We start from the raw sequence: 22,410 nt of genomic DNA on the forward strand, positions 1-22,410 counted from the left end.
GGAATTAAGCCCTGGTTGTGCTGGCCTGTTGTTTATGAAGGACAAAGAAGCAAGACCTCAGTGTTTTTGAACGGAGCAGAAAATTGCTGCAGTTTTGCCGACCAAACCTGTCAGAACCAATTGGGTGAACTCATTCTGGTGGTGGTGGTGGTGAAGGCAGAGGAAGGAGGGCAGAGGATTCACGGTTAGTGAGCAAACAGAAGCATCATTGTGTCGTGAATAAGCCAGTTCAACTTGTTAGTTTTGGGTGGCATGGATGTATATTGCTGGAAAGATGATGCGTCAGTCAGTGACGCTTGGGGGAAATGCGGCCTGGCGTATTTTAGAGCCGGTTGCCAGGTTGGAAGCCAGCCACCTGCTTTTGGTTGCCATATTTTAGTCATTTGTAATTGGAGCAATTATGGTCTTGTTTGATTATAAGCCATATTGCACTAATGAAAAGGCGATATCAAGAATGGTTTAATATATTTTTCATAACCCAAGTCTACTTGTCGGTGCTCTTACTCTGGAGGGTTTGTTGTTTTTGAGAACGGACAAAGCGCGTTGGGGAGTTTTCCAGAATAAAATTCATATTCTGAAGCGTGGTGGTGTGCTGCTGCAGTGTGTTTATCATTCATGCATTGCCTTTCAAAGTGTGAGGAAGTGTCTGTTTGTCTTTCATTTTCACTGTAGTGCTGTTGTGCGTGTTATTGCTGCTGACAGGTTATTGTTTTTAACTCAAAGAAATTGATTTAAATCTGTTCAACGGCAGCATTCAGCTTCTGCACCGAGGAATACAGTCACTTTATTTAGCACAGGGCAAAGCATCCAGCCCAGATAAATCTAAATCTTTAACTCTTGATGCTTGGGGTGAATGAAAAAACACAGCAGGTCACTGGAGAAAACAGGTTATCTAGCAAAAAATGTTTAAATGATTTGACCAGATTATTGTTGAGGACTCTTTCCCCCTCTCTTGTCGGATTCAGGTTCATGCCTTTAAGTGTTGGAATTACTCTGACTTGTGTTATTATTGTGGTTGAAGCGGTTTTCAGATGTGATTAGAGTATGTGGTGTTTCCTTCATGTGGGAGGTGAGTCAGATGCAGCACAGAAGGGCTTGTGGTTTGGCCAGTTTAGCCACCGTGGGGAATCTATTGCTCCCCTTAGGCCTGTAACACTAGGGACACAACCGGTCATGTGCCCCTTGTGGCCATTACTCTGATGCTGTGTGTCCTCTGAAGTCGCTGCAGAGAGGGAACATCATCGTATTATTTGTGTATATATATATATATATATATATATATTTGTGGACCTGCAAACAGGCTGACCGAGCAAGTTGAAGCCTGAATTCTTGTGGACCCTGGACAGTCCCAGCTGTAGGAGTCGCCTCCTCCCTCTCTCTTCCCTCACTTCCTACCTCTGACCAGACCACAACGACGGAGGAAGAACATCTTTTCACAAGCTGCCCTAATTGATACTGTCGAGCCCTGGGAACCCAGCGCGTGGTTTTAGTACTCTGCAAAATGCGTGCAAAGCACAACAGCCTGCAGTATGCCACCCTCTGGGACACCACAGGTTATTTACAACCAGACGACCGGTCTGGCTCAGGTCCTCATATAGTTTCATTTAAGTAAGTTTAGAAAAAAAAATACCCACCGCACTTGGATGTGACCGTTGCCAAGTCTTTCATCAAATAGCAACAGTGAGAGAGGGCAGGAGTTGAATCCAATCCAGAGCTGTAATCTCAGCCTTAGGGGGCTTTTCGCTAAATGGTTGTGTGGGTTATGAAAGAATGAAACCTGATATATAGGTATGTTAGGTTCCTACTGTTGGTACTGGCTTTTTCCTGCAGTTTTTTTTTTTTGCCGTTCCTATAAAAAAAACCGTAGCACTCTACCGCTACACCTGCAGGATTTTTAGTGGATTTAAAATGAATGATTTTGTTTTTAATTAATGAATGTTTTGAGCCATGTATTTTTTTGATGTTTGGATACGTGTAGGAGGCATTACCAGATCCAGTCAAATGTAGTGTAAATTGACTGCTTCTAATGTAACTTGTCATAGCTCGGTGAGGCAGACGAGTCTGACATCTCTCCAGATGGAGAACAGCTTGTGTTGTATTGTATTTCACAGACAGAGCCAACTCTCTCATTCGCTCTCTGTCTCTCTCTCTCCCTCTTTCTCTCTGTCATCATGAATAAAATCACACCGGTGACAGATTGATGGAATCATGATGGTTTACAGGCTTGATTTCAGCAGTTTATTTTGGCTGAGCGCTGACCCTCAGTATCTGTGGCCACGGTGTTCCTCCTCATCTCTGACCTTTCGCATGTGTGACTTTCCCCTCCGGCTCGTCTGCCAAGTGAGGTCTTCCTCTTCGGCCCGAAGATGGATACACACAATTGGCCCGAGTTTATTTTTGATCCGACAAGGAAGTTTAGGTTGGGAGAAAGTGTGCGCAACTGTTTCTCCTTTACCAGCGCCTGAGGTTTTTGAGGATCTGGGGAGAGACGCTGTCGGCTGCTCTGACAGAATAATGAGGTTTCTTAAATGTGCTCTCAAGAAATACATTTCTAATCTGAGAGCGTTTGAGGGTATGCAAACGAGAACAGAAGAAAGAATGACTGGTAGAGCATTATGGCATTAGATGAAGGGCAGATCTGTGAAGGCCTCAGGCTATCTGTTTCAGTACAGCATGTGTTGTCCCGACTGTGAACTCCAGCTGTTAAGGGCCTTACAACATTTACCTGATGAGATGTTAAGAGGGCCCAAAACCACACCGGATCCCCCAAGTAGTTCCTCAAAATGTGTCCAGCCTGTACAGTAGACACATTTCCCACCACCACATGGTAGAAACATCAGCGGCTGTTTTAATTAGGGAGCAGTTGAAGGGAAATCCATCCCCGGCGCTCGCTGGCTTGAGAGCTTTGTTTTCATTTTGCGTGAGTGACTGCTGGGGTCCCCGGTGAAGACCCTAACCTTCAGACACATGACTGTTCAAACAAACTGCCACTCACAAACCTCAAACCTTTTCCTTTTTCCTGCCAAAAACATGTTGACCAGAGTGAGTCTTTTAGCCTCATGGTCAGGCTTAATGTTTTATTTTCTGGAAACCAGCTCTGTTATCTTGGAAGAAGACGAATGAGACTATGAGGAGAAGGACATTTATATCATGGAACTTCTTGAAGGGAGTCGGATTCTGTCTCGGGAAGAAGTGAAATTATCTTAAACCCGCTGGCAGATTTCCTTCACTTGTGTAAAGAAAAATACATTATCAGCACTAAACACTAGATTAAATGACTGGTGCGGCTCTCTCCCTGCCTCCGCTGCTCATTTAGTACTGCTCTGAAACATTTGCTAATGCAGTGCGTCCATCACTTCACTTGATTGATGGAGCTGATGATTCTCTGCCATGACAGCTGAAGTAAAGCAGGCAGGCCTCGGGGGAACCTGCCACGTGGTCTCGTCCGCTCCCTCGAGACGTGGCCCCGCAGAGAACAGTCCTCGATTGGCGCTAAGATTATGTCACCTCCTAAACTGCACATCCTGCAGCTCTCATTCTCAGCAGCTAACTTCTACCACCGGCAGCTCATTGAGAGGTTATTGATTTTTTTTAGTGGAGGAATAATCCCCCATAGTTTCCCAGTGAGCACACAGATGGCTGGCCCTTATTAGGTGAATAAGGATTTCATTTATTTCTTCCTGCAACTGTTGCAGAGCCCATTCATTCATTCAATGAAGTGCAAATCCATATTGGAAAATGAATGGCTTAGATGTCTACTGCCTGCAGGGCCACAGCAGCATACATTTGTATGTAAAGTGTATTCTCTGTGGGTGTGTTTACTGTTCCAAAATGGCTTAAAAGTTTTATATTTTATGGCTGGATTTAGCATCAAGATATACTAGCATAAGGAGGTAAAACCACACCAACTTTCTTTTCTTTTTTTTTTGTTTTGTATGTGATCTATTGCATGTGGCCAACAAGTAAAGATCAGATTTATGAAGGAGATTATGGTGTATCTCACACTCTACTGCAGGAGACGTCTGGCTGTAAATCATGTGGGTGAATGATGGATACCGGCTGTCACAGTGAACAGATGAGTTGGCAGGACCCACGCTGGCATGTTTGTCTGCTCAATGAGCTTTTAATTTGCGGTAACGACTTGACATCAGCAAATTAGGGGTCTTTGGGAATCACAAAATTAGACTTCTGTGGAGGACTGAAAGAAGTGGTTTATATAGCCTACCTGTTTTCAAGGTGCTCTGGACTGCAGACAAATGACTTCTCTCACAGACAGTAAGTCATAAACTAAACATTTTAAAGGGCGGAAACAGTGTTCACTGGACTTTCATAGAAAGACGTGTTAGAAGTAACTAGAGCCCGACCGAAGTTGGATTTTTGGGGCCGATACCGATATTAGGGAGTTAAAAAAATTCCATATATATTTAAACACTTGTGAAAAAGATATATAATGAAAGCAGGAAATTTTACAGTTTAACAATAAACTTTATTGATCAAAATGACATCAGTGCAGTGGAATGCTAAATTTCACTGGGAATTAAATAAAATAACTACAAAAAGTATAGAGTATAAGTATAAAGTATAAATAAAAAACATAAGAACAAATATGTATACATATTATAAATATATGTGTATATATGTATGTATATATGTATATACTACTTGAATGAAAACAAAGGATCAAATATACATAAAATGCTGCCTATATAACTTGACTTTACCCGAGCATTTCCACTGCATTATTGCTTCTTAATAAAAGTATTCATATCAGCGCATGTCAGCGAATAAATGCACCAATACCGATATATCAATGATAGGCCAATAAATCGATCGGGATCTAAAAGTAACAGTATTAAAAAAACATCTTTAGGGCACTGTTTGAATGTGAGGAATTTACCATTATTTAATAAAAATTTTTTTTATAAAAATACTATCCATTTGTTTCCTACAAGTATAAAAGAAAACTGAACTGTTTGACATGAGGCATTTCTCAGTAAAGTAAAATGATCCTGTTTTCTCTGTAGAGCTTCTTTGAGGAGAATTTACAGTTGCCTCCATTGTTAGTTTACTCATCTTTATTGTATTTATTTATTTAACACACACAATTATCCCTCATTCTTAGTTTGGCTATGGTTGCACATTTGTTTTTCCCAGTGTAATTGGCTGTTGTTTTCATGGGCACTTAGTGTTTTACACTAAATTGCAAACTTGGCTTTCACCGTGCGCAGTTACAATTCCCCCATCTGAGAGCTGTGATGAAGCTGTTCTCGGTTTCCACAACCTTCTTAACAGCAGTTTTTAAAAAAATCAATATTTGAAGTACAAATTTGAATGAATGTGTTGTAGAGTACTTCCTCTATGCACGGCTCAAGTTTTAGTCTTTCGGACAGTCATACTGCGTGTTGCCAAGGCCTAATAGTTTTACAGTACACCGTCTGAGTGAGTATGCTGTTGGAAAGGACACATCCGAATCTGTGCCATAATCACATAATCATCATTATGAATGATCTCATGGTATTTATTAAGAAGACGTCTGGTTTTCTTCAGGAAACCACCTCGGCTGTCTCCCATCATGTCCACTATGTGATTGATAGATAAAATAGGCCTTTGAAATATTACTTATTTATTCTTGGAGGCCATCAGTGATCTTTTTTTTTTTCCCAGTTTCAACATAACCAGTTCATCTCCATTCAAATCTATTTAATCATTGTGATCAGGGGAATCCTTGGCCCGGGAATGAAAGAAGGTGAATGGGACACTGTGGGGAGCAGAAACCTGAGCAGAGCTGAAGAAGTGCCACAGATCCACTGACTGCTCTGCTCTGCATTTGTTGTACGTGCGCCTCATAGTCCCAGTGTTGTCCGCAATAATCAAAACCAGATTTTTACGTGTGTTTTTTTGCAGGTTCTTTCATCTGAACCCTTCAGATAATACTGTAACAATAATATTGGCAGAGGTGCCTCCTCTTACGTTAAGCTTTTTCTTTTTTAAAACTAGAAAGCAGATGGACCATTCACTGCATGTTTTTCTCATCTAAACAGTTGCATCCTCGAAATAGATTTTGGGTCGTATTCATTTTAATGAAACAGACGATTCTCCCCAAAGCTTTAATTATTTGCAGATTTGTTCGACTTAGGAGGCTTTCAGTGTAACTGTCAGTGGACTCCCAAGGGTGAGTCAGCTGCTGCAGCATGGACGCCCACAGTCTAAACCAGATTAGGAGTTTAAACCTTTTAGTCCCCAGTCGAGAGGCTGTTGAACTTCTCTTAATTTAGATTCATACGTTTCTTGCGTGGGATTTTTTTTTTTTTTTGTATTTGCCATATAGAGATAGTGAGGTTAAAAGGAAGAACAAGGTGCATTTGATCTTGATTGAAAATTGGTTCCAACATCTTGATCTTATTGGAAAAAGTGATCAAAGAATTAACATGTAATTCTGGCCACAGCTGGATACAAAGACAAAACCCAGCTCTCCTGAACGTGCATGCACAGTGTTTTCACCTCAGTGCAGTTATACTCTCTGACAGCTCTGAACCCTGAAACGAAGGTCACTTGCATATTCATAAACCCGCGGATGTTCAGCTCCGACCATTTTCACATGTCTTGCGGATAATGTAGTGCGGTTGTTGAGTTGTTCATCACAAACGGCGTCGCTATGCGAATTAAGGGACAACTGCTCTCTGCATAAATACATCACGATGCACAGTGTATCATTGTGAATCTGGAGCCGTCAGTCTCCGCACAACAAGTAAACACCATCCATCACAACACAGAGTGCAGTATGACAAGAGCCTGTAATGTAAAATGTGGAGCAGCTGAGAGCTTTCACCTTGTCAATCCAATAATGCAGCTATGATGCAAGTTTAGCTGTGTGTGGTGAAACCTTTGGCTGATCTATGGGCCTGTTTCCCTGCCAGCTTTGTGCAGTAGCCAGGATTAGTTTTACTGGAAAACTCGCCTTAGCTTATTGCAACGAGACTTCATAAACATTTGATAAGTTGAGCTCCCTGCTCTCCTCTTTTTCCACTTTTTATTTTTTCATGGGATGCAAATGCAAGTGTTTTGTAATGTTCTCATTAGCAAATATTTTGGAGGTCACCGCCGGAACACAGTGTGTGAGTTGCATGATTTTAAAGCAGAAAAATATGAAAAGGATGCAGGTTAATGAAGTTAATACACAAAGAATCTACTGTCAATTTTTTTTTTCAGACAAAATAGCTGAATTCCATCTAAGTATAGTAAGTACGTAAGTAAGTAAGTCCAGCATTAGTTCATCAGAACATTATCTCCTCACATGCGAATACAAGGCTGGACAGCACGCACTGTGTTTGCCTTATTTTCAGCAGAGCTGGTTTGGGTTATTAGCCGAGTTGCTGATGTGTTTATGGCCGCTGGGGCTGTGTTTATTTGAGCAGGATTTAAGGTTGTTTATTCGGAACCAGCTTCTCCTGTATACAGTAGGCCCAGTCAGATAATTGTAAGATTTACGAGTTGAATAAGAAACCCAGTGTTCAGCAGTGTTTACCTTTTTTTTTTTTTTTGGTATAGCTAAATCATCTGCTGTCTTGTGGATAACTGTGAAGTAATTGCGCCTGGCTCAGAATAAACGGAAGGTGCCTGGTAATTTTCGCTGAATGCTCTCTTGATTACGATGAGCTGCAAGTATAACTGACGTTGACTAGTGCATGGTAATTATCCGGTTTCTTTTCCGTCCAGCTTTAGCTATAAACACATCCAAAATATCTACAATATCATATAATATCTGGAAGTTAAATTGTCCGCTTGTTTCTTCATATTGATTTCTCAGCCTCCAAATCCATCTTACTTATTTTTTTATGATCTTCTGTGGTCACAAACATGATCTTTATGATGTTCTTTAATCCTAAACTGTCACATGCCGTTACTGAACACATCAATCTTGAAAAACGGGTCACAAATATTTAGTTGTATTTTTTCTAAAAGGCTCAGCAACAGCAGGGAACTGTAGTTTTTAGCAAACAGGAGTGGATGTTACACTCACTGAGGACTGCTTTCAGTCGAGGATTGATATACACTCACTGTCCTAGTGAATATTTATGGCAGCAGGACTATGTATGTGGGAAAATAAAATAAACTACAGTTCCCCACACTCATGGCAATGATGGAACATGTCACAGAGTCCAACTGTGTGGCTCATCAATGTCTTCTTAATAGTTTTTGGAAAAGAACTGCGTTCTGTGGCACGGTGGAATAAGCTGTCAGGCTTTGGCCACAGTGACACTTGTTAACTGGATCAGCTTACTGATGGATTTGATATTTTCATGAGGTTTTTTGACAATACGAACGGCATAGTATAACGTTGCCAGCTTTATTCGTAGAATTGATGTTGCTCTGTGGGATAGTTCGTCAGGTTTTAGTGTCAGTCGGTGAAAAATACTCAGCTTTGGTTTTGGATCTTCTTGGGTTGGAACGAGTTCGAGCAGAGCTGCATTGGCCGACTGCAACATAGTGTGGTGCCTCAAAATCAAGGGCCAGTGGTGGCTTCTAATACCGCTAACCAGCAAGAGGCGGGTAATTGATTTGTTAAAGCCCCCCACTGGCTTGGTGAAATGAGATGACAAGTACAGTCCTGAGGCGTAGTCGAGCAGAGGGAGGGATGGGGGGGGGGGGTCTGTGACCTGCAGGAAGATCAATACTACATGATGAGGGTGTGGAAATGGTGCTGCAGCTCTTTGTTCTCATTCAGGCCTTTGCCATCAACCAAGCGTTTTGCCATATACTACACTTGTGATGTTATTAGAAAAAACATCTCAGTGACACAGGCCATTTGTTTTTACTGGCCATATGTTTGACCATGTGGTTTTCCATACAACAGGCAGAGAATATTTCTCTTTAACTGCCCATCGTTGTAAGTGATATCAAGGGCATAAAATGCAATGTGAATCCCAAACAAAGGCTGTTAATACACCATGACACGGAGTCCCGCTACAAAGGAGTGGAGACATCACACACTTGTGCTGTGTTGTGAAATACCACATTAGAAGTCATTAATAACCACATTTCTGCTCTATTGGAAACAGATGATCTCATATCTTTGAGATGTAGGCTTAACTGCAGCGTACAATACCTGATGTGCGGGGAAAGTTATATCCATTAATTCCACCAAATACTGACATTTGCTCGGGGCAAGGCCTGAATAATTTGTTGGCATAACATGAATAATACAAGAAGGACACTAAGGTCAGAGATGGCGTGAGCCCGTTGTTTTTTGTCCTGGGTTGTGGCTCAGACCATGAAACTAGCTGAAGTGTTTCATTCATCTGTTCGCATGCACAGTATACAATCCTGCATGCAGCGCAGTATTAGGCAACACCGCCTTCCAACTCAGCTTTTCTCAGCCAATAGAGGGGAGAGGTCAATTGCAGGTACACTTTTCAAGTCATAAAAATCCATATACAAGTGTTTTTCTTCAGGGTTTAGAGAAAATTCCCTGGCTTCAGGAAAAGCAGCGGAAGGGGTCGAAGGGAATAAAGCTCTTTTTTCACCTCATAAAAAAGCTGCGAGCACACATCAGGTGTTGGCGAAGGCCTCTAACTGAAGGTCCCTCACTCACAGCACTCAAAGATCTCCCTGAGGATGATAGAAGAGCTGAGCAGGGCAGCATAGCAGATGATACCTGCTTTCACACCACTGATGTGTGTGTTTAGTCCTCTTCATGCCGTCATTCACCGTAAAACACAGTTTAACTGTCATAATACAAGAATGACAGGACATCGCATCATGAATACCATTACCAATACCATTCATATCCTCAGTGACAGCTGACCGGTCTTTTCCCGCTGGCTCCTGTGCCCGCACCGCCCCAGCTGCCAGTTGACACTCCAAAGTGCTAAAGTGTGTATTTATTTGCCACAAATGCAACAGTCTGGCCTGAACCCCTGGCTACTGATCTGAACTATATGTGCGCACTGTGTGGTGTTTTAACCCAGTTTGCGTGACTTGAATTTTTAAAATCTGCCCCAGCTCGAAGAATTCACTCTGTTGAACTGGAATAACAGGCATTGGCAGAGAGCAGGATCTCCATCGCTGCAAGTGATTTCATTATTCTGCAGAGGTTAACTGACACCCACTGCTACTTTTGGGCAACGATAGCAGGCTGAGCCACAACTAAACTTCAGAGACCATAAGAGAACATTGATCGTAAGAGACCAAAATAAGCTCAGATATATGACCTCTGTGGCAGGGGCTTTTCTCATTGTTGCAAGATGATTTGTCATCAAAGCAATTTTGAGAATCAAATCAAGTCATTTATCAAGCAACAAAGAGTAAGAGCCTGTAGCCGTGCTAGCAGCCATGTGAAACAGTATTTTGAGCCAAATGCTAATGCTAGCATGCTGCCGGGCTCACAATGACAATGCTAACATGCTGATGTTAAGCAGGAATAAATGTTTATATGTTTACCATGTTGACAGTGTTTAGTGTATTAGCATGCTAACATTTGCTAACTAGCACAAACACAATCAGCTGCAGCGGATGGGTCATGATTGTTTGATTGTTTGCAGGTGCTTACAAACCAAAATATTGGACACACTGAAGATGTGACCTGATGATGGCGCTAAAGGAAAAGTCAGAGGATAGCCCAAGTCATTACAATGTATCCTCTTGGGACCTTGAATATCTGTAGACAATTTCACAGCGTTACATGCAAGACTTCTCGAGATATTTCACTCTCAAACACAAATGTTGACATTTGGTGCCACTAGAAGAAAAGTCCATTACATAGTTATATAGATATTTCAGTCTGGACAAACCAGCCAGCACTGCCATCCACAAAGCAATGTCACTAGTGTGGTTAAAAAAAAAAGTGGCCAAATGTATTGCTGTGCACCTGGGCCGTAAGTCAAGATCTAAGAGAGAGATGATCTAGGGTATGTAATAGGCTTTGTTGCCAAAAAGTTCAGCCAAACCATAATTCTGGATTGTAAGAAATGAATCGTTCCTCCCTCTCTTAATTCACTGACTTATTATGGGTCAAACACACCGTTAAATCTTTCCTCTTCCCTTGTCCTCTGCTGAACTCTCTTATCATGGATCTGACATGCTAGCAGGTTCATGTAATTAAAACCCCACTGCTTTGTTCACATCTGCATGCAGCTGCGTTGTACATGATCCCTCTCTGCCTCTTTAGCTCGAACACGTTCTGCATCCGCTGCGTCCCTCCTTTGTCATCAAGCTTGCAGTTTGCTCGTAATTAAGTACATCAGTGGATTAAGAGCTCACCGGGGCTGATTTGCTCTGACGATACTCTAGAGATGACAGACTGTCTCTGTATCTTTTTCACGCCCAGACGCGCCCACACAGCTTCGTGAGGTCGACTGGACCGATCGTGGATTTGCAGAGCACCTGAATCTGGTGTAACTGTGCAACAAATAATTTGTAGAGACACAAGCAGGTGTTGGTCTGGATGAATTCATTTCACATTACCAATGCATTGTGACTGCTGTGTTTACCAGCTGGATTGTCATTTTCATTTTATATGATCACATATTTTAAGTTTTAATGTAGGCTTACATCACTGAAATTTCTCAACAACTATTGGATGGATTGCCGTGAAATCTCTTACAGCCATTCCTGGTCCCTAGAGGATGAATCCTACTGACTTTGATGATCCCCTGATTTTTCCTCTGGCACCATCATGAGGATCACATTTGTGTTTTTAAGTGAAACGTCTACAAATACTGAATGATTTGCCATGAAATTTGGTACAGACATTACTTCATTTTTCCCCTCAGGATGAACAGTGATTCTCTGACTTTTCATCTAAGGCCATCGTCTGATCTAAATTTCAATTTTTTTTACTTCAAATTACCAATGCGCCTTAGTACTTAAGGCGGCAATAAATCATTCTTTTCTTAATCAATCACTTTATTCTTTTTTATTTAAAAAAAAAAAACGATTAATCGCCTCGACAGAAAATTTCATATATAACAAACGTTATTCCATTTACAGCATCTGAGAATCTGGAAAAAGAAAATTTGTCATTTTTGCCTCATAAATTAAAATTAATTGATCATCAAAACCGTTGATGATCGCTTATGATTTCAGCTGTAAACTGCTTGTCTTGTACATTATATCATATCATAAGCCACTACATCATGTGAATAGGGATGGAAGTTTATTCATTCCCACAGCGGTCTTAAATATTTCATGATTACTAATCTGCCCCTGTGAGGCAGAGGATCACAAACCAGGTCCGACATGATTTCTCTGCACCTCACTGTTTGGGTCATTACCACGCCACTGGTAGCAAGACGAACGCACACCTTGTGTCAACCTGTTATTTTTTGAGATTATGGCTACCTCGTTCCTTCAGGAGGAAATTGGGTTGACACTGTGAATTTCTTTCCATTTAAGCAGCCTTAATACTTAATGCTGTTTTGTCTGCCCCTGGGGCCCTCTGAGTGCGCTTTGCACTTTTCTAGGCTGGCACAGTCTCATTACCCCTGGAAAAACTTCCCATGTTCATGTAAAACAGTGTAACCTGATCCAGGGGACTCGAAATAGTTTGCGGGAGACTCAACATCCTCCACAGTTTGGTGGAGGAGATGCTGCTTCCCGAGAAGAGTCACATGAATAGCAAAGGGCCCAGCAGAGAAAAAGCCAAAGCAAAGAGACAGCATGTGCACGTTTAATACTTATAAATATCTGAGGTGAGATTAACATCATCTGCTCGCTCTAGTGAGAGGAATTATGGGTAATCAAAGGAGACAAAGGGACTGATGCTATTCCAGCTACTTTTTTATGCAGCTATGCCAAACTGTGGCTTCAGTACATGAGGTTAAGTTGTGTGGGAAAGTGAAAATAAGCACTGCTTTACCTTCAGAGAAGAATTTTATATTTTAGGAAACTGCCTGTCTCTTGTAATCACACACAAGCATGTTGGATAGATACAAGCTCAGGGAAGACACACAGTCTTACAGTTACTACAGTGCTGGAAACCAGTAAACGCTGACAACAGGAACTCCATCAATGGGAAGCATGGGATTGCAAAATGTTTACAAGACATCATCTATTGTGCGCTGAAGGAAGTTATTTCTTACTCCCTGGTGAGATAATGTATTTTCACCAGCAACTTGTCACGCTGGAGCCACCCGAACAGAAAATCAAATCCCAGCCCGCTGGATAATGGGCCTTTGAATCCTTCAGGAGCGGCGATAGTGATTGCCTCCGCGTACGACGGAAAGCAGTTTGATGTTTGAAAAACGTGACAAATGTGTGTGTTTGTTTGGGACACGCTGGTCCTGTGTCTGTGTGTTTGTGTGTGTGTGTGTGTGTGCGTGTGTGTGTGTATGTGAGCTTGTGTGAATAAACGTTTGTGCGTGTGCTTTTTATGAGCTCGTCTGAGTGATTTCCCAGCGAGAGTGTGTTTTACAGCCGGATTCCTCCAGGATGAGTCTGACTATTTGATAGAACAGCCCCCTGGCGGCCTCCCAGCCTCCAGCCTAATGAGCATCATGTCTAACAGGTGGTCCATCAGGGCGCCGAGAACAAGAGGAATTAAGGTGTTTGTGCGTAAGTTGCTCATTTGCCGTTTTGCTGTGGGAGACCTTTTTTTTTTTTTTTTTTAAATACCAGTAGCACTACTTTTTTCCCCATGCAGTGAGGAAATTGAATCATAAACACAATATTTCTTGGATCAGTGATTGGCAGCCTAAGAGGCTCTGTGGTTTGTACTGTAAATGATCAAACAATTTCCCAAAACCTGGAAGGTAGTCTCAGTTTACGGACTGATTTGAGCTTGTTGAGATTTCTGAATTCTTCTGTGAACAGGCCACGTTGTTTCATGAAGAACTTATAAACCAGGGGCACAGTTTACACAGCTGGGAGGAAAAGAGCTGTAAAAGTGTTGATTGCTTCCAGATTATGTGTTCGTACACAACACTGGGTCATTACATATTTTGTGTTCTATGACATTAAGACGTGTGTGCTTTAACTTCAACGTCTAAGTCAATGTAGTTCCATTTTTACTATTTCTATGCACATTTTTTGTCACTTCAAATACCAAATTACACACGTCCAGAAAAAACGTGTTTACAGTGTTGCCACATAATGTGCTCTGTCTAGACCCTTGCTGTTGCCTCGCTGTACTGTTGTAATAGTAAAAACTATATTGGTAAAATGCATTACCACCCAAGGTTACTAAGATGTTTGACATGGTAAACATTGTAGGCTACCTGCTAAACATTAGCATGTTAGCATAGGTTACGCACATGTTAGTATGCAGATGTCAATGCACATTCCTGCGCCTAAGCACAGCCCAAATGGAGTTGCTAGCACGACTGTAGAGTCTTAATCCTGTTCATTATGTCGTGCCTGAACTTTACCCAACTGCACACTGCACCCGACTATCTGACCGGGATGATCTGTAGAGATCAAAACCACTTTTCCAGAGTTTCCCGGCCAGAATGAACAATGAGCTCCACAAAGTAAAAAAAGATCCAACCAGACACACACAGTAAATGAGGAAAGGGTTTTTGTGTTGTAACACAGGGGCAACAGCTATTTTCCATTCAAAGTTAGAAATCTTGAAAAGAGACGAGAAACATGAAAAGAGGTTTTTTGGCTTATACTCCCACATGTAGCTGCCGCTCTGGTTAATGATGAATAACTCTCATCTTCAGTCTACCGCATTATATGGAACTGCATTTTCTTTTTACAGCAAGGTCCTTATCTCAAATTACATTTAATTACACTAAGTTTTAATTGGGTTTAGTCAGGTTAATTACTTAAATCCTTCTCATATCTTTATCATGATAATATCTCAGTTTATGCTAATAACTCGGGCAGAGAAAAAGGATGATATGAGCTTTGGAAATTAAACAGGCACAACAACTGTGCTTTGTTTCCTGTTTCTAGACAGAGATATAAAAAGCCTTCTGCCATGTTTGCTAATTTCAGTTTTTCTTCTTCTGCTAATGCTAATTTGTGCTGCCTACAACCTCACAGTCTCTTCCACTCCTTTTTATTTCTTTCTTTTCACAGCTGCATTTAATCCCTCTGCTGGTTGACCAACATACCGTATGTTGGAAACAAAGCAGGAGTGTTCAGCATGACCACCACATGTCTTTTGTTTTGGAGTGAGCTCATTAAATGATGGTGTGTTAGAATGCAAGGCCTCGGGATGGGGTGGGGTGGGGTATGTGCTCCCCCCACCCCCAGCCACCCACCCACCCACACCCTCTCACTCTCCTGCATTTCTGCAGCTGACTTTTAATGGAATCTGATTTGAATGCTTGTGAATAATTCCCGTGGGGTTGTGGTTTGTAGGTCATTGTGCCATTATGGTTTGTTCCTGGTCTGTCTGAGGGAGGATATATGCGTGTGTGTGTGTGTGTGTGTGTGTCTGGATGTGCGTTGGCGGGGGAGGGGGAGAGGGAGAGGGAGGAAGGCACGGGGGCGTCGTCTGCCCGTCTGGTCGAAAGCATCGTAGCTTCTCTCTCCCTGCTGCTGGAGGTGGACACAGAGTGAACACTCAACCCCCCCACCCCCCTCAGGCTTGACCCACAAATCCTTTTCCTCTAGGCAACAAAGGGATTATGGGAGAAGTAGACTAATCTACTTCTGTGAATTTACTTATGCAAATTGTTTGCCACACAAGCCCTGGCATCAGCGTTAATCTGCGAGAGCAAAAAGCGTTTCAAGTATTGTTTTTATTTGTTTCATTTCATCATCCAAAACTGCACTTTCTGTATTTTGTACTTTACGTGCAGAGCGAAGAAAGAAAACGCTGCAGTTCCAATCTGAGAGCCTTTGTTTTCTTTATTTGGGATACTTGAGAAGGAACACTGGGCTTGTAAGGGGCCACCTGCAATAACAAATTACTCCCCTGTGTGTAAGGAAACATCCAAAAGCAGCACTCTGGATGGGCTTTGTCTTGATTTATTAATATTCTGCATATGCCTTGAGGGTTGTGTATGAAATATAGCTGGAGGTGTTGCAATATGAAAAATATACCTTTTGTGGAGGGCTTCCCAGCTAGTTATATTCAGTAGCACATACCAGAAATGACAGTTTGTTACTTGGATAAATGCACGGCGCACAACTTTCACCTCAGAGTGGTATTTCTGGCTCGCTCATCTCAAACATCTTTGATCCCTTCTTTCAGTTTATATGTGGATGTCGTGGCTTTATCTGCCGCTGAGGTGGGAGTGGAGTGATGGTGAGTGGAGGGGACTGAGCAGGGATGAACTTATCACCTTGTCTTTGGCCAGACAGATCGGGTATAGAGCGTTTCGCCATAGCTGGCTCTGCCTCGGTTGTTTAAATGTTCCTGTCTTGATGGTGCGATACGGCGTATCCCAGGCTAATTCAAACAGTCCAGAGAGAAATAAGCTGAGGGATTTTCTGCAGTGAAGGCTTGCACGCTGGAGCGGCTGAAAACAGATACAGTAAAAAGCTTCTTGGCAGTGCTCCACTTATTGTTCCTCCTCAGATATCCCCAGACGTTTGAAAATTAGTCTACACGTTGTTTTCACGTGTTGTAAAATGACTGTTTTCCCTGCACATTTGACCTGATGATGAGAGATTGTGTGATATTTTATTGTTGGGTGATATTTATCTAAAAGGGAAGAGCTTTGATTGCGCACAACAGGAAGAAAATTAGGGTAGTTTTTGAGCTGGATAGTCTTTGACTTATTTTCAGACTAGATCCCAGATGCTGGACCTGGGTGGTCACACCCATAGCGATGTTGCACAATGCCTGTTTACGGCCTCGCGTTTGTTAACCAAATATTGTTTCTGTGTTTGGCTGGTTCGAGAAGAAAATCAACCTTACGCAGCAGGGGCATTTAACTAATTGACCACATGATTTTACAGAAAAAGCCACTAAACTGTCATAGTGCTGTTTCCTTTCCAGATGTTCTAATGATGTTCTCATCAGCTCTCACCACCTCTGTTTTTCACAATGTGTTCACAGTGGGAGCCAGATGGGTTGTTCTCTTTCTGAGGGTGGAGCAGGATGGCTCAGCAGCATGGATGCAGGGACATACTGTGTTACTGTACTGGCCCCCGTTATAAGACAGGTCTGATCCTAAGACATTCCTGTTCACAAGATTTTTTTTTTTGACAGTAAAAACCCTTTGTGAAAGTGAAACATGAAATATCCTTCCATTGAAACAGAACCTAAATCCCCATGTGGAGGATCCTCTGTTTATCACTCACATACACACTCTCCAGCTCTGGGAAATGGTCAGAATGTTTTTCTCCAGCAGACTTTTTTTTCTCTTTTTGATCGCTCATCGTGACATTTTGTAAAACCAGTAATTCCTGGCTGCTTAACAGATCTGGACCGCAATCCATCTCTGCAGTAAATACGGTGACTTGTGTTCATTTGTCAGGAAGTAATTTTTTCCAGCTAATCACTTTCACAAACTGAACTGACTGTTGAGGGTTAGGGTTGGCTCTGTCTGCAAGACACAACAGACTTCAAGAAACTCACTAGCCTAGCAACACTGAGGCTACAGACAAAAAGAGCCTGTGCAGTTGCAAAGTACGTAAACCTTTTCAAACGTAATTTCCAGAAAGATTTTTTTTTAATACGTTATTTTTATGATAATTTTTTATTATTTTAGTATGGTTTCATAAATACGCTATTTTTGAGGCTCATCCCAATGTTTGAGTTTCGAAAAATCTGAAACAATAATTTTGCTATGTATCCCTTAGATTTGGTTTTTAAAGAATTGTCGCACATACCAAAAGGTTTTACTCTTTGATGGATAAAACACTATTTCCAAATTAGCTCAAATCTAATTTTGTCATTTACGTTAATTTCTTGTCACTTGTCACAACGGGCATATACACTGATACAGATCTTGGCAAAAAGATTTTTTTTATCAGTTTAGCATTAATAAGAATTTACTTTAAAGCACTAATTATGTAGCAGTAATAGAAAATAGCTGAAAATAAACCGAAAAGGTTTTTCAAATAAAAGTAAAAGTAATCTTTATCCATTTCCCACTTGCCAGGTAAAGTTATTTGTTCTGAATATTACACTGGACCCAGGAGAACCTGCAGGCTGTTGGTGGTGAATGGCTGATGTCCATGAAAGGCTCAGACGTGGTGTCAGCCTGCAGGTCTCTTTCACAAGCTCGAGTTCCTCTGTTCTCTCTGCTCTCTATAAGAAATGAATGGCCCTCTGGTGACTTGTTGATTTTGTTTCTCGCAGTGTGAACACACGGTGAAACTGACTCGTTCATGTTATCACTTAAATGCTACCAAGAGAGAAGCCTGGATTAAAAAAAAAAAAAATGCAGCTTTTACAGCTGCATAACATTAACTGTCATATTTTACAACATCAGGACACACCACTCTGTCTGAGAGCCAAAAGCGATTTCAGTGTTCCCGTTTATTTAACCTTATCCGAGCTGATTTCAAACACAGCCTGTTGCATGGTAACAGGGGTACTGTTAAGCTTCTCGAGCACATCCAGGCCACTCCCAGGCATCCGTCACAGACCGTAACAAGCTGCTGAGCGCTGTTTGAAGGGTGCGTGTTCATGTGCTATACATGTTCAGCGCTGATGGATATGCAGTGACAGTTGTGAGATATGACCCGCTGGACATCCAGGACGGGGATTGTAGTGTCTGATGAGCAGCAACACCAGCCCGCTGCTCTCTGAACCCCCTTCTTATCCGCTGTTAGCGGCGGATAATGCAGCTCTAAAGCCTCTTGTGTAAGAGACCTGCTCACTGATGACTGGACGGAAGGGGACAGGGAATGACGTAAGTGTCCTCCCGTTCCTCTTTCCGTTCTGCCCTGATCTGTGATCCTGAGCGCTTGGAAGGTCAGCTGCTCAGCTCTGGTGACCCCAATTTCTTAAGGAAAGGTTTCCTTAGAAGAGTCATTGCCTGTTCCCTGCCCCCTTTTGGCGGCTGACCTGGAAACAGCGCAGGGAGCAGCTGACGCAGACAGAGGCTGCAGACGAGGCACTGAAGGGCCTGAACTGCCTCTCTGGTTTTTTTGATCTGATGAAGGACACAGCTCCATCTGTTTCCTGCTCCCGAAGGCTGCGGTAGTCGCAGTCAGATCGGATGAAGATAAATGAATAAACGGAAGGATGAGTCATTGCTTTATGCTCATGTTTTGACAACTGCTTCTGCTCGAGCGCATGACACTGGAAATATTGACATGTTTGTTAAATGACTTCGAGGGTGGTTGTGAAACAGTCATCGTTAGAAATGGGCAAACACAAACGACAAACATTTCTATCTTTTAACTGTTTAGCAATTCGACGTCGCCATGTGTACTCTGCAGGGTTCTATTGTTTGCTCCAACAATAAACAGGCCAACTCAAAATGTAGGACATAAATACTTGTTGTGCTCCCCTCAGGAAGCCGTTGACTTCTGAGGTGTGTCACCCCTTTCTTTACGCTCGTCATCCACCTCCACACTCAAACCCATCCGTCTCCTCTCTCTGCCTCGGTCCTCTTGTCTGTCTTCCCCCAGCACCTGTCAGCTCTATTGTCCTCCTCAGAAGAGGAGCAAACCCATACAGGCATGCTCCTGCGACCTTTCCAATGGCCCTCTCCCAACGGGGCGGGTGCCTTTGTTCTTTGAGCCTTTCTTACCAGGTTTTGGGGCAATCAGCAAGGGGGCATCCGTCTTCCCATTGAGGGAGGCGTGGTGCTCGCTGCTCGCTGGGTGTGATAATGGACCACACATGGTCGTGCTCCAGCGGCTCACCAAGACCCCGGGGCCTCGGTGCGTGGGCACAGGCCCCGGCTCTGCCTCCTCTATCCCTCCAACCCGACCCAGAAACCACTCTTCTTCTCTGCCTTTTGTCAGGGCCCTTTCACTTAGCCCGGGCTCCACCGGGCCCCTTTGTCCCTCCTATCTGGGGGCCCGGTGCCTCAGCGTCCACTCCCTCGTCTTTGTTCCCTCCACCTACAATATGCCACCAACAAGTATTCCAGAAATGCAATGAATGCAAGTCTTTCTATCAGTGTGAATGTGCCTAAGTAAAGAAGGGAGAAAAGGGGTTTTTGATTTTATGTTGCTCTGGAGGTTTTGCTGCGTTTATTGAGCTCAGCTGATGATGTGGATAAATTCATTGGGATACCAGTAATAAAAATAAATCTTTTCATACTTTTAAACGAGATTCTTGCCTCAAGGAGTTTCATTAACATTTTTCCTGAGTGAGGGATTGTTGTTGTTACGTGGTGCAGTTTCAAACATTTTCGCTCTAAATTAAATGCAAGCATCGCTGGTGAATTAAAACCTCATGCATGCTTGCATTGCAGACAACTCAACGGTAGAGAGCACACCTCATTCCCAGCAGTCCCGAGCGGCTGAATATCCCCCATTATAGACCACATGAATCCTAGAAAGGCCTTTGTTTCTAGCAGACCTGTGGACATATTTATCATACTTGACTGAATTAAAGAGCCAAAAAAACAGGCGTCACGAGTCTGGATACTACATTAAAAACTTAATATATGTCCCTCTGTCTCCATGTCCACTAACATGTCTGACTTTGCAACCATAAATCTTTATATTCTGAGGCTTATTAAGTTTCTTTTTTTTTTCTTTTTATCTGTAGAGTGGAGCTTTTTGATGTTTGACACACATCAGGGAGGTTTCTTTCTTCTTTCTTTCATTATATCGGAGGCCTCGCTAATTTAGAAAACTTCTGTCACGGCCTGTAGCGATGGTACCACCCTGACACTTTATTAACATGAGGCATGTAGGATGGTAATGATGTCAATTTAATGAAATCTCCATCCGTCTTTGGCTTGAATTTCACCGTATCCGTTTTAAACTCTAGAAAGGATGTCATTTTATGTACCCCATAAAATCATTCACCAGTTTTCTCCGGTTCACCATACGAATGGCATTGATTTGTTGGTGCTGCACCGCACAGACCTGCGAGAGTGAAGCATTACATGCAGTTGCTGGTGCTGTGGTCCTCTGCACCACATGGCCCTTTGTTGTTGTGCCGCTAACCAGGAATACAGTATGTGGAAACATCAAAGGGAAACAGCTACCTCTTGGGTAGCCTTAGCAAAAGCATGGGGAAGAAAAAAAAAAAAACCAAACCCTGTTTTTTTTTTTCTTGTTTCAGTCATTCAGGTCACCATGCTGCCTGTAGTATTTGGCACAGTTTTCAAGTTCAAGTAACTTCCGTTGGGTTGAAAAACTTCAATCTACAGAACTGGGCTAGAGTTTTTTTTTTTTTTTTCATAATATCAATCTGATCCGTGTAAAATTTCCATCCCGCTTTACTCAGCATCAATTTATTGCCACTAACTCTCTGTAACATCCAATCTCAGTCATGCCAAACTTTTATATCCCCTCATCAAAAAAATACGAGCTCCAAAACCTCCGAGGCCAGAGCACTGCCCTTACTTCCACATTTGTGGTAGGATTTAGAAAATATATATTTTGCTTCATGCAACACAGACTTCACGTAGGCTCAGTATTTCATCAACACCAAGGGCTGTTTTTCCAATTTCAACAAAAGCCTCTCAGGGCATTATTATTGAAATGGAGCATCTCTCCCCGTGGAGCAAGGTATGAACAAGAAAACAAGCAGCTGTCTGTTTAACCATCAGACCTACCCTCAGGACTGAGACACTATAGATCGCTGTAGTGTGATACCTGCTCTCCGAGGGGGAGACTTAGCAAAAACACATTGATTACTACTCACTTTGTCCAATTGATCCTGTTCACTTCATTCCACGGTAATTCACAGCCGCATCAACATCTGACTCATCAGGCTTTTTTTTTTCTTATTCATTTAGTTTCATTTCTTGTGTTGTGTATATATATATTGCAGAATGTGGCAAAGTATGAAAGCCGACCACTGCCTGTGTTGAATGAATGGTTTTAGGAAATCCAATAGTGCTGACTGTTGCTGTATATGCCGTATCTTAGTTTAGAATTCAATTTAGCCCGACAATGGGAACTGAAGAAAATTGCCTGTGAATGTTATTGACTCGGAGAAAGGAGATTAGCTGGGGGAATGTCTTTTGTGGTGCGCAGACAGGAGTGACAACACAATACAGAGGAGACATGAAGACACAGGAGGAAACATCACTGTTAATGGAGAGGATTTTTTTTTTTTCAATTTCTGGCCATTTCAAGGCACAAAGGCTTTGTTGTTAGATATATATACACTGAATTACACGTGTCAGGTTGGTCTTGTAATATCAGGAAAAGGAAAATCAATAAGTGATATCTGATTACATGCGTTTCGCTGAAATGCAATGCAACTACTTTTGATTTATGTATTTGAGAGATTCTACACTTTCTAAATGGAAAAACTAAATGAGGAAATCCAAAGTCTGTAAAAAAAAAAAAAAAAAAAAGAAAAGAAAAAAAAAGAAAGAAAAAAGGCACGGGCACTGGTTACGGAGGCGGTTGGGGTTTGTGTGA

At 42.2% G+C, this 22,410-nt stretch overlaps 1 protein-coding gene across 2 annotated transcripts in view; it reads left to right on the forward strand.

The window, feature by feature from the left end:
- The window catches only part of tmtc2b (transmembrane O-mannosyltransferase targeting cadherins 2b), an 88,920-nt gene that overhangs the window by 8,943 nt on the left and 57,567 nt on the right, over positions 1–22,410 (forward strand). The window contains exon 1 of one of the 2 annotated variants that reach the window (XM_056387009.1): positions 62–184. The exons of the other annotated variant lie outside the window; for it this stretch is intronic. The gene's annotated coding sequence lies outside the window, so the exon portion shown is untranslated. Of the gene's footprint in view, positions 1–61; positions 185–22,410 lie in introns of those variants that run through there. 2 annotated transcript variants of the gene reach the window in all.

Source organism: Seriola aureovittata, chromosome 10 (genome assembly GCF_021018895.1).
Source record: "Seriola aureovittata isolate HTS-2021-v1 ecotype China chromosome 10, ASM2101889v1, whole genome shotgun sequence".
NCBI classification, from domain to species: domain Eukaryota; kingdom Metazoa; phylum Chordata; class Actinopteri; order Carangiformes; family Carangidae; genus Seriola; species Seriola aureovittata.